We start from the raw sequence: 10,485 nt of genomic DNA, 5'->3' as shown, positions 1-10,485 counted from the left end.
TTTTCAATGATTTGGGCTTGAGACGGGTCGCCGCAAAATTCGTACCAAAACAGCTCAATTTCGACCGAAAGCAGCGACAACCCAAATTTGCTCCAGAGGGTCATAACTGGTGACGAATCGTGGGTTTATGGTTATGACGTGGAAACCAAAGCTCAGTAATCTCAATGGAAGCTGCCGCACGAACCAAGACCCATAAAAGCGCGCCAAGTTCTGTCAAATGTAAAAGTTTTGCTTACCGTTTCGATTGTAGAGAAAGATGCCACAGCCACCGTATTCCACAGATCTGACCCCTGTGACTTTTTCTTGTTCCCGAAACTGAAGAGCCCATGAAAGGGCGACGCTACACTACGATTGACGAGATAAAGACGGCATCGAAGGAGGAGCTGAACAAGATAAAAAGAAATGATTTTTTGAAGTGCTTCGAAGATTGGAAAAAACGTTGGCACAAGTGCATAATATCTCATGGGGATTACTTGAATCGTGGTTTCAGACAGGGTGACTCCCTGTCGTGAGACTTCTTTAATCTGATGTTGGAGAGCACCGTATGAGCCGCGGAGCTTAATCGTTCAAACACAATATTTTATAAGAGCGTACAATTGTTAGCGTATGCCGATGATATCGATATCATCGGCCTTAACAACCACGCTGTTAGTTCTGCCTTCCCCAAACTGGATAAAGAGGCAAAGCGAATGTACCTCCTGTCTTCAAACAAACAGTCGGCGCACTCGCGTATCGGCACCCAAGTCACTGTAGACAGTTATAATATCGAGGTTGTAAAGACCTCGTTTATTTAGGAACCAGCATTAACACCGATAACAATGTCAGCCTTGAAATCCAACGTAGAATCTCTCTTGCCAACAAGTGCTACTTTAGACTAAGTAGGCAACTGAGCAGTAAAGTCCTCTCTCGACGAACAAAACTAACACTCTACAAGACTCTCATCATTCCCGTCCTAACGTATGGCGCAGAAGCGTGGACGATGACAACATCCGATGAAGCGACGCTTGGAGTGTTCGAGAGAAAGATTCTGCGTAAGATTTTTGGACCTTTGCACGTTGGCAACGGCGAATATCGCAGGCGATGGAACGATGAGCTGTATGAGCTTTACGGCGACATAGACATAGCGCAGCGAATAAAGATCCAGCGGCTTCGTTGGCTGGGTCATGTCGTCCGAATGGATACAAACGCTCCGGCTTTGAAAGTATTCGATGCGGTACCAGCTGGTGGTAGCAGAGGAAGAGGAAGGCCTCCTCTGCGTTGGAAAGATCAGGTGGAGAAGGACTTGGCTTCACTTGGTGTGTCCAACTGGCGCCGGTTAGCACGAGAAAGACACGACTGGCGCGCTTTGTTAAACTCGGCCAAAATCGCGTAAGCGGTTATCGCGCCAATTAAGAAGAAGAAGAAGATTACTTGAAAGGGGACAAAATAGATATTAGTGAATAAATAAATAATTTTTGAAAAAAAACACAAAATTCGCAATACTTTTTGAACACACCTCGTATGGGCAGAACAGGCGAAACAAATTTGGGTTGACTCGCGATGAGTCGGCAAAACCGATTGATATGTCCAGATTAATGGCCAAGGAGATTTCGCAGCGTTTTTGGATGGGATTAGAAAGGAATCATATACTATGAGATGCTCTTAAAGCAGAATTAAAGTCTCTATTGTCAAATACTGACCAAAGTGAAGTAGGCGGTGGGCGAGAAACAGACAGAGTTGGCGAATAGCCGAGTATTGTGATTCATTAAGACAACACCGAATTCGCGATAGTAGGTGTACAGTGGCTAACATAAGTATTTTGCATTTACATAAGTAAGATTAAGTACATCTTAAAAGTTTTGGGGTTTTTATTTAATATTTTTTATAATTTTTTTCACAAATTCATTGAATTTTAAGTAATTTTTTTATATGGAAAAATTATTGTAAAAAAAAAATTCTGAAAAGTGATTGTGATTTTTGACATATTTGAAACTTGCACTTTACTGTATCAAAATGTAATGAACGAGAAAACTGCAAACCTAAAATTTTTAATAAAACGTTTGCAATTTTGACGAAAATTTGCGGGATTCTTACAAATGTTGTACAAAATTTGAAACTTTGCTATATTTGTATGGTTTTTATTCATTTAATTTCTTTTTTGTTTTCATGAAACTTTAAAAGGCAAAACTTAAATTAATGTTTGGTGATATGTGAATTGCATATTTACAGGCGCTGTAACGTTAAAAGCCATTTGAGCGGCATTGTGCTAAACAAGGCTTTTCAAAGTGATGAGAACTGTTGCCATTCCTTTGATTCTTTTAGCGGAAGTTCACATGAATTACCATTTCAAAAGACTTTCTCGCACATCGATCGTTTCTCCCCTAACCTAAGGAGCCCGTACTTTCCTTCGGAGCAATTCAAATCGATTTGACTCTTTAAGTGCCACAGTAAATACATACTTGATATAACAACAAATTTAAAATGCTATACGCTTATGATTTTCGATTTCTTTTGTACTTTGAAAAATTCCCTTTGATGCAATCGGACGATTAGAAACGCTGTGGGAAAGTCGCTGACAAAGCAATTTGCGTAGACTTCCTAATTGATAGCCTCAGGGAAACATACATACAAACATATTGCTAAAAAAATACAAGTCAGCAATAGGGTAAGCGAGCATGGAGTAAAAACGCTCCGAAGACTTGAAATCGAGAAAAGAGGAGGAAAGGGATGCGGAACAAAAATCAAAAAGAACTGCTGTGAGCTGCAAACAAACAACGTGGAATCAAATTATTTTAATGATACACAAATTGATACTTTGAGACAAAATGTAAAGCGTTAGCAAGAAAGGGGAAGCTGCACACACACAAACACATACATACAAACGTCGACTTATAAGAAGAAACATAATGATCTTAGAAAAATCGTCGGAAAATAGTAAAGCAAGCAAAACTGTTGAGATAGACCGGCGACGACGCTGGCGCTGATGATAGTGGCGATTATGAGGTTGATGACGATGATGAAAACGAAAATGATGACGACAGAGAGTACACGCATAACAACAAACAACGTGAAATAACAAAAGAACAAAGGCACACAAATAACGTAGGCAACGATAAGAATAGCAGCAACAGTAACAACAACCCACGTGCACAATAATAATATTTACTAGAAATTTAAAGAAAAATTGTTGCTGCAGAACGGCTAGAGAAAAGGTGCAAATATGGGATAGGGTTAGGTACGCGTATAGAAGAATAGTAGGAAAAATGGATTTAGTTCAATACCCAGTGAGAATGCGAAAGAAAGGCGTTTTTTTTATACCCATATAAGGTTGCTAGGGAATAAAATTCCTCGAAAAGTTTTAGTACTTAATATTATAGAATCAGGATAGGAGCGGCCGTCGTAGCCGAATGGGCTGGCTCGTAACTATTATTCGGAAATGAGCAGGTTTGAATCCTTGTGCACGAGACACTTCTCGGCAGGTAAAGGCAAATCTCCGAGTATTTTTCTGCCATGAAAATGCTTCTCAAAAACAACTATTTGCCGTTCGGAGTCCGTTTAAAACTGTAGGTCCCAGTGCCAGTGCAAACGTGAAAAATGCTAAAACTGCCTTTCGACGATTCTACAATACTATATTTTTATCATGAAAAAAATTGCAAATTATTACTTCAATCTGAGATACCCTGTTTAAGGAGTTGAGATGAGTTTATAAGCGGTTCTCTCTGACAGAGAGTTAATAGCGGTGTAGAGTTCCAAGGGCAGACTTCTAGAGTTTTCTAAATTAATTACTCTTTTCGAAGTCATCGGTGATGAGAATATAAACAATTCATACTGTCTTAGTCCTGGACATACTCTCCCACGTAGGTAAAAATGTTTCTGCAAATTTACAGTGTTTGATGTATATGAAAACCCGACCTAGCGCCAAGATTAGGTCTCTGGTACCAAGTACAGTAAGAATACAAGTTTGGCCCGCAGCATAGTTAAGACAGGTGTTCGTCACATTATCTATTACTTTTGTCCCGAGTGGAATATAGGGTCTCCGAGGTTTCAGGAGGAGACTAAATTCCTCGTGTTTAAATTGATGTTATCATATTGGTAGCTCGCAAAACGTGGTGCACATCCATAAGTTACAAGCCTGAGGAAGATCTGGTGAGCTCCACGGGTAAGATGACCAGATACTCCATAGCGCGAGACCGCTTCTAACCTGAATAACAGATGCTTTTTGCAGCCACTCACTCCGAAAGAGACGCTGCGAACTTTGGGGGGACTTTAAATTGCATATATGTAAGCCTAGTTGTACCAGAGCGTTCACTAATGTGTGTGACTGACACATAGATGGCGGCACTAGTACTAAATCAATATTTTTTTCGAAAGTTGGCAACCTTTTTAGGCTTACGGTCAAAATCATATGTTAATCCGACCATTTGTTTACAAGTTACAGTGCTTTAAGTGAAAAAAAAAATGAATTCAATGCAATTCCATGTGATAATTTATCATTATTTTTTAATGAAAAAATACTGTTCAATGCCAGGAATGGCTTGAAAAACATTATTCGGACTCTGCTCCATCAAAAAGAAGCATTTGTTATTGGTATGCCGAATTCAAACGTGGTCGTACAGACACCGATGACATTGCATCTACTGGAAGGCCAAATGACGCTGTTATTCCGGAAAACGTTGAAAAAACACTGAAAATCATTATGTCCGACCGTAAAGTGCAAGTGAGGGAGATTGCTGACATTCTAAAGATATCAGCAGCCAGTGTACACACCATAATACACGAACATTTGGGTATGAAAAAGATGTTTTCCAAATGGGTGCCGCGTTTGCTCACACCGGAGCAAAAACAACAACGAATCGATGATTCAAAGAGCTGTTTGGACATGTTTACGCGCAATAAGTCGGAGTTTTTGCATCGGTACATCACAATAGATGAAACATGGATCCACCATTTCACTCCAGAGTCAAATCGGCAGTCTGCTGAGTGGCATGCAGCCGGTGAAAGCCGCCCAAAGCGACTAAAGACGCAGCAGTCGGCTGGCAAGATTATGGCGCCTGTATTTTGGGATGCGCATGGAATAATATTCATTGACTATCTCCAGAAGGGGCAGACCATCAACAGCGACTATTATATAGCGTTATTGGAGTGTTTGAAAGACGAAATCGCAAAGAAACGGCCTCATATGGCGAAGAAAAAAGTGTTGTTCCACCAAGACAATGCACCGTGTCACAAATCAATGAAAACGATGGCAAAATTGAACGAATTGGGCATCGAATTGCTTCCCCATCCACCGTATTCCCCAGATTTGGCCCCCAGCGACTACTGGCTCTTCGGAGACCTCAAAAAGATGCTCCGTGGTAAGAGATTTGGCTCAAATGATGAAGTACTGTAGTTTATAAAACAGTTACTGTAGATTATAAAACAAAAAAATACAATAAAAAATAAAAATTATTTGTCATGTATGCCTTCAGAATCTCTTACAAAAGTCTTATACCACATGGCAGTGGTATATAGTTCTAGAAACAAGCTCGAGGGTTTGTTTTTGTTCGCTGAAGGGCGGCCACTACTAGATGTAGCTCTGCAAGATATAGCCTCGCTATGACTTCAGTGCAAATATTTTCAAAATGTGTTTAAGGAAAATCTTTGATTCACATTTGGGACACATCCCACACATAAACGCAAAATAGGTATACAAGAGATGCCGCTAAAGCCAAAGTAAGCGAAAATTGTTCGCTTGGGTAATGAAATGGTAACATTCTCATCTGCACACACACACACAGTCATGCATTCGAGTCCATAAGTGAAAGAGTCACACTCGCTAGATGCGCCCATGTGGTGAAAGGGGTACGCTTCGAACAACACATTGCAGCAGATTGCGAGAAAGAGTAGCAAAATGAAAAATAGGAAAAAAAGTTGAAAATACAAAAAAAAAAAAAGCATTTTCGATTTACCCGGTGAACGTAATTTCCTTATTTCGCAATGCATTATGCAAATTTGCAGGCGTTTTTCGTTGAAAGAAAGCAAGAAAAGCGAAGAAAGAAAGCGCACAGTAAACGTTTCATGAGCTTATGAACACAACAGCAACAACAACAGACAAACAAGTAGACATACAAACTTATGTACTACCTACCACTTAAGCTACGTGTAGCGTGGAAATTGGAGTTCCACTTGAGAAATTACTCAAGTCCAACACACACACAAACACACACTCATACATGCGTATGTACTTACAATATGTTGCTTGTGCACAAACTTTAATGCTTATAAGTGTGCATAGATGAGTGCATATGAGGAAAAGTTCAGAAAAAGATTGTATAAATGGATAGTTAACCTGCGGGGGTAATTGCGACGTTTTTGCGCTAAAATTTATACAGCTCGAGCAAATGCGAGCTAAATTTGTTAACAACTTGCTTTTACAAATATTCCTATGGCAACTACTAGTGCCTACTCGTATAATAGGGTAATGGGTTTTCGAAAATTTTGTTAAACTACGTCCTTTCTTAGCAAAATACAAACGTGTGTATGTGTGTGTATGTGCTCATGTGCATGCTTCTTTAGGAACTTTTTAATTCTATAATGGCTGCTTGTTAGCATAAGCGTTCAGGTAAAATTATTAAGCTACATACCGAGTATTTGACTACAAGGTGGTCCATCGGAGCAATAAAAGACAGACGCTTGAATAATTTTCCACGAATTTTATTTTAATGGGAAAGAACTTTTTAATTCCATAATGTTGGCTTCCTAGCATAAGCGTTCAACTAGAATTATTAACATATATAAAATTTTATTACAAACACACACAGCAACAAAAACAACAACAGCATATGTATATACATACAAACTTATGTACTACTATTGGGTCTATAAAAGACAGACGCTTGAATAATTTTCCATGAGTTTTATTGTATTTTAATGGGGAAGAGCAAACCTTGCCATTCAAGACGGAAAACAATTTCATTGAAATCACTTAAACGGCTGTCTTTTTAGTAGCCTCTTCTTCCACCCAATTTTCCCACAGATTTTCCTGAGTTTCTGTATGCAACTCACCAATGACAACTTCGATTACATCACCAAACTTTTGACTTATCTCAAGCGGCACCCCAAAAAAATATACTGGATTGAAATCGCAGCTTTTAGGCGTTTCTCATTATCCGATTACAATTTTTCCAACTTGAGTCAAATGTAAAGTGAACCTTTTTTCAAATCTCTGTCCATAAATTAAAGTTCTGTTATATCATGGATTTTATTTTAGATACCGAAGTCAAAGAATCGATAATTAAATTTTCAAAGCATTGTTGAACACCCTGTAAGTCATTATTTGTGTTTTTTCAAGGTGAATATAACTCATTTTTGCGGCCGCTGTAGCCGAATGGGTAGGTGCGTGACTTCCATTCGGGAGTGACTACGTTCAAATCACCAAGAGCGGTCGCCCCTCGGCAGGCAATGGCTATCCTCCGAGTGTATTTCTGCCATGAAAAAGCTCCTCATAAAAACATTTTTAGTTCGTAGTCGGCTTAAAACTATAGGTCACTCCATTCGTGGAACAACATCAAGACGCACGCCACAAATAGGAGGAGGAGCTAGACCAGCACCCAAAAAGAGTGTAAGCGCCAAATATCTTTTTTTTTTCATCTTTAGGCTCACTGCCCACGCATCGTAGAATGCTTGAACTCCCTCTTGGTCGTTGAATATTTCGCTATATGCGTATATGCATGACCTAGGCAGTGATATTGCAGAAAACTGCATGGCTGATGATCTCAGTAGGCAGAGTAATTCCGAGGTGGTTTCTCCATGCAAAGAGAGAGTGCGAGTTCGTTTGGCTATCTGTGGTGTTCTATTGGATAGGTGGACCTTGAGTTAGCTTAGCGAGCGCTTGATCATAGTGCGGAAATCGAACGTTGAACAACTTTTCTGGCCATGAGAAGGGAGCATCCGAAGTAGTGGAGAAAAATTCTATAGATAACTAAGCCTGAACTCTCATCATTGGGCGAGGACTTAATGTACCGGATAAATCAATGCAAATGCATTTTCACTTATGTATTATTTAAATAAAGTCTACATTTCCTAATAAAAATATCGCGAGTAGTTCTTATAGGATTCAATGAAGTCAGGCTACCATTTGACGAGTTGGCTAGAAGGGGTCACGCTTAGTTGAATTTTGCAAAAACCAATAGGGCGGCCTTCTGCTTCAATAAGCTCACTGAGCTCTCATCAGCATTTTACCAATACCTTGTCTTTACTTCCATGTATGTTTTTTGTGTCTTGTTGAGAATAGGCTGACGTCACTCGCTATTTCAATAGGTATTTGAATTGTGAGCAATTCTTAGTATGCGATGTATGCCGCTTTGTAATAAAATTTATCGCAAATTATCGCATCGAAATGGGTGAATGAACAGACATTTAGACGATTGCAAACAAAAGACTATTGACAAAGTGGGTAATTTGAACAAAAAGCTAATACTCACACACTCACTCTAAAACATACACCAAGATCCGTACATTACTAATTTTATACAAATAAAAGTTTTGTTTTTGCTTAGTGCATCGAGGCAGGCAAATTGTAAGTCACTTTGTTTTTCTATAGGAAATGGTCGCCCCTCAGCGATAACGTGCACAATGAGCGGAGGGAAATTTTAAATGCCGATCATCATTTGGCTCAGTTGTCAAATCAATAGTCGTAAAGTACGCGATTGACAGGCGGGCAGCCGAGCTGGCGAGCAGGCGAGGGTAGCCGAATTGCAGCTGTGTGACAAATTGTCAGAGCAAATTACCCACACAATTCACAATTCGGATGTACGACTGGCCTTTCGTGCTGCCATGCTGTGCGGGGCAAGGTGAGCTGATGTTCCTACAAAAGAGAAAACGACTTGATAGTCTACTGACAGAGACAGATAACTAAAGCGATCAGCAGAAAAGAATGTGAGAATAAACTGTTGGGCAGCAAAAGACAGGTAGCATAGCAAGATGTTTAAAATTGCTTTGCACCATTGAAGCATATCAAACTGGCACATTAAGTGGCTTGTCTGGAGCTCCTCTCGCCGCTGCTGTCATCCATATGAAAACACTCACTACCACGACGGTGGATTGAATATCTGACATTCCAGAAAAGCAGCTGATCGAAACCGTTTGTTGGAGGCGTCGCAACATGCCGTTCTTTCTTGAGGAATGTCCTCGTGTAGTTACATATGTTTGTGTTCATGTATGCCTTGTAAGGATCACATTTTCTGCTCGCTGCACATCAGCTGTTTATTTTGCTATTTCCTCTCTTTCGCTTGCTCTACAGCTGACAAAATGCTTGAGAGTTGTAGCCTGTATTGTTATTGTATTCTTGCCATGCATATTTTTGGTGGTGTGTGGCTGGCGCCACATCCTTCCTGGAAGTCATAAACAACGTGGTCGCAGCCCCTGTGCATGCGCATGTCTGCAGTTCGAATTTACTCGATGCTATGTGCGGTATTCCATTGTAGTCTGCGTGGGTATAAACGGAAAACGGAATTTAATAAAATATAAAACGGAATTTTCTTGTTGAAATTGGAAACCGCTGATTAGGTTAAGCAATTTAGCAGTCTTTATTAAAAAATTCAGGGGACTACTAGTAGAGGAAATTTTCTTATGTGTTCCCCAAAAAGTAAAATGTGTGAAGTAACAGTCTTTATGATTAGATTGTAAGATTATTAAGGATTATTTCTGATTCAATTTGGGTAGATAAGATTTTGTTCACTTTGGAGTATTAAAAGCCCACATCGATCTCATTGTTCTTCTTCTTCTTAACTGGCGCGATAACCGCTTACGCGATTTTGGCCGAGTTTAACAAAGCGCGCCAGTCGTTTCTTTCTCGTGCTAACCGGCGCCAATTGGGCACACCAAGTGAAGCCAAGTCCTTCTCCACCTGATCTTTCCAACGCAGAGGAGGCCTTCCTCTTCCTCTACTACCACCAGCTGGTACCGCATCGAATACTTTCAGTGCCAGAGCGTTTGTATCCATTCGGACGACATGACCCAGCCAACGTAGCCGCTGGATCTTTATTCTCGGCGCTATGTCTATGTCGTCGTAAAGCGCATACAGCTCATCGTTCCATCGTCTGCGATATTCGCCGTTGCCAACGTGCAAAGGTCCAAAAATCTTACGCAGAATCTTTCTCTCGAACATTCCAAGCGTCCCTTCATCGGATGTTGTCATCGTCCACCCTTCTGCGCCATACGTTAGGACGGGCATGATGAGAGCCTTGTAGAGTGTTAGTTTTGTTCGTCGAGAGAGGACTTTACTGCTCAATTGCCTACATAGTTCAATGTAGCACTTATTTGCAAGAGAGATTCTACGTTGATCCCATTGCTCCCGCTGCGTATATTTTGACCTATAAAGTAAAAAATTGCAAGACCAATGCGATGTGTGTGGTAGTCGCGGATTGAAAATACATTTTATCAAAATTCTTCAAAATTTCATCAAAAGTTTCAACTTTTTAAGCAGTATTTTTCAAAGTGACTAATAAAGCTTAAAGTGAGATCCTT

The sequence above is a fragment of the Anastrepha ludens genome, chromosome 4, assembly GCF_028408465.1.
Source record: "Anastrepha ludens isolate Willacy chromosome 4, idAnaLude1.1, whole genome shotgun sequence".
NCBI lineage: Eukaryota > Metazoa > Arthropoda > Insecta > Diptera > Tephritidae > Anastrepha > Anastrepha ludens.
This window is presented reverse-complemented; position numbering follows the sequence as displayed.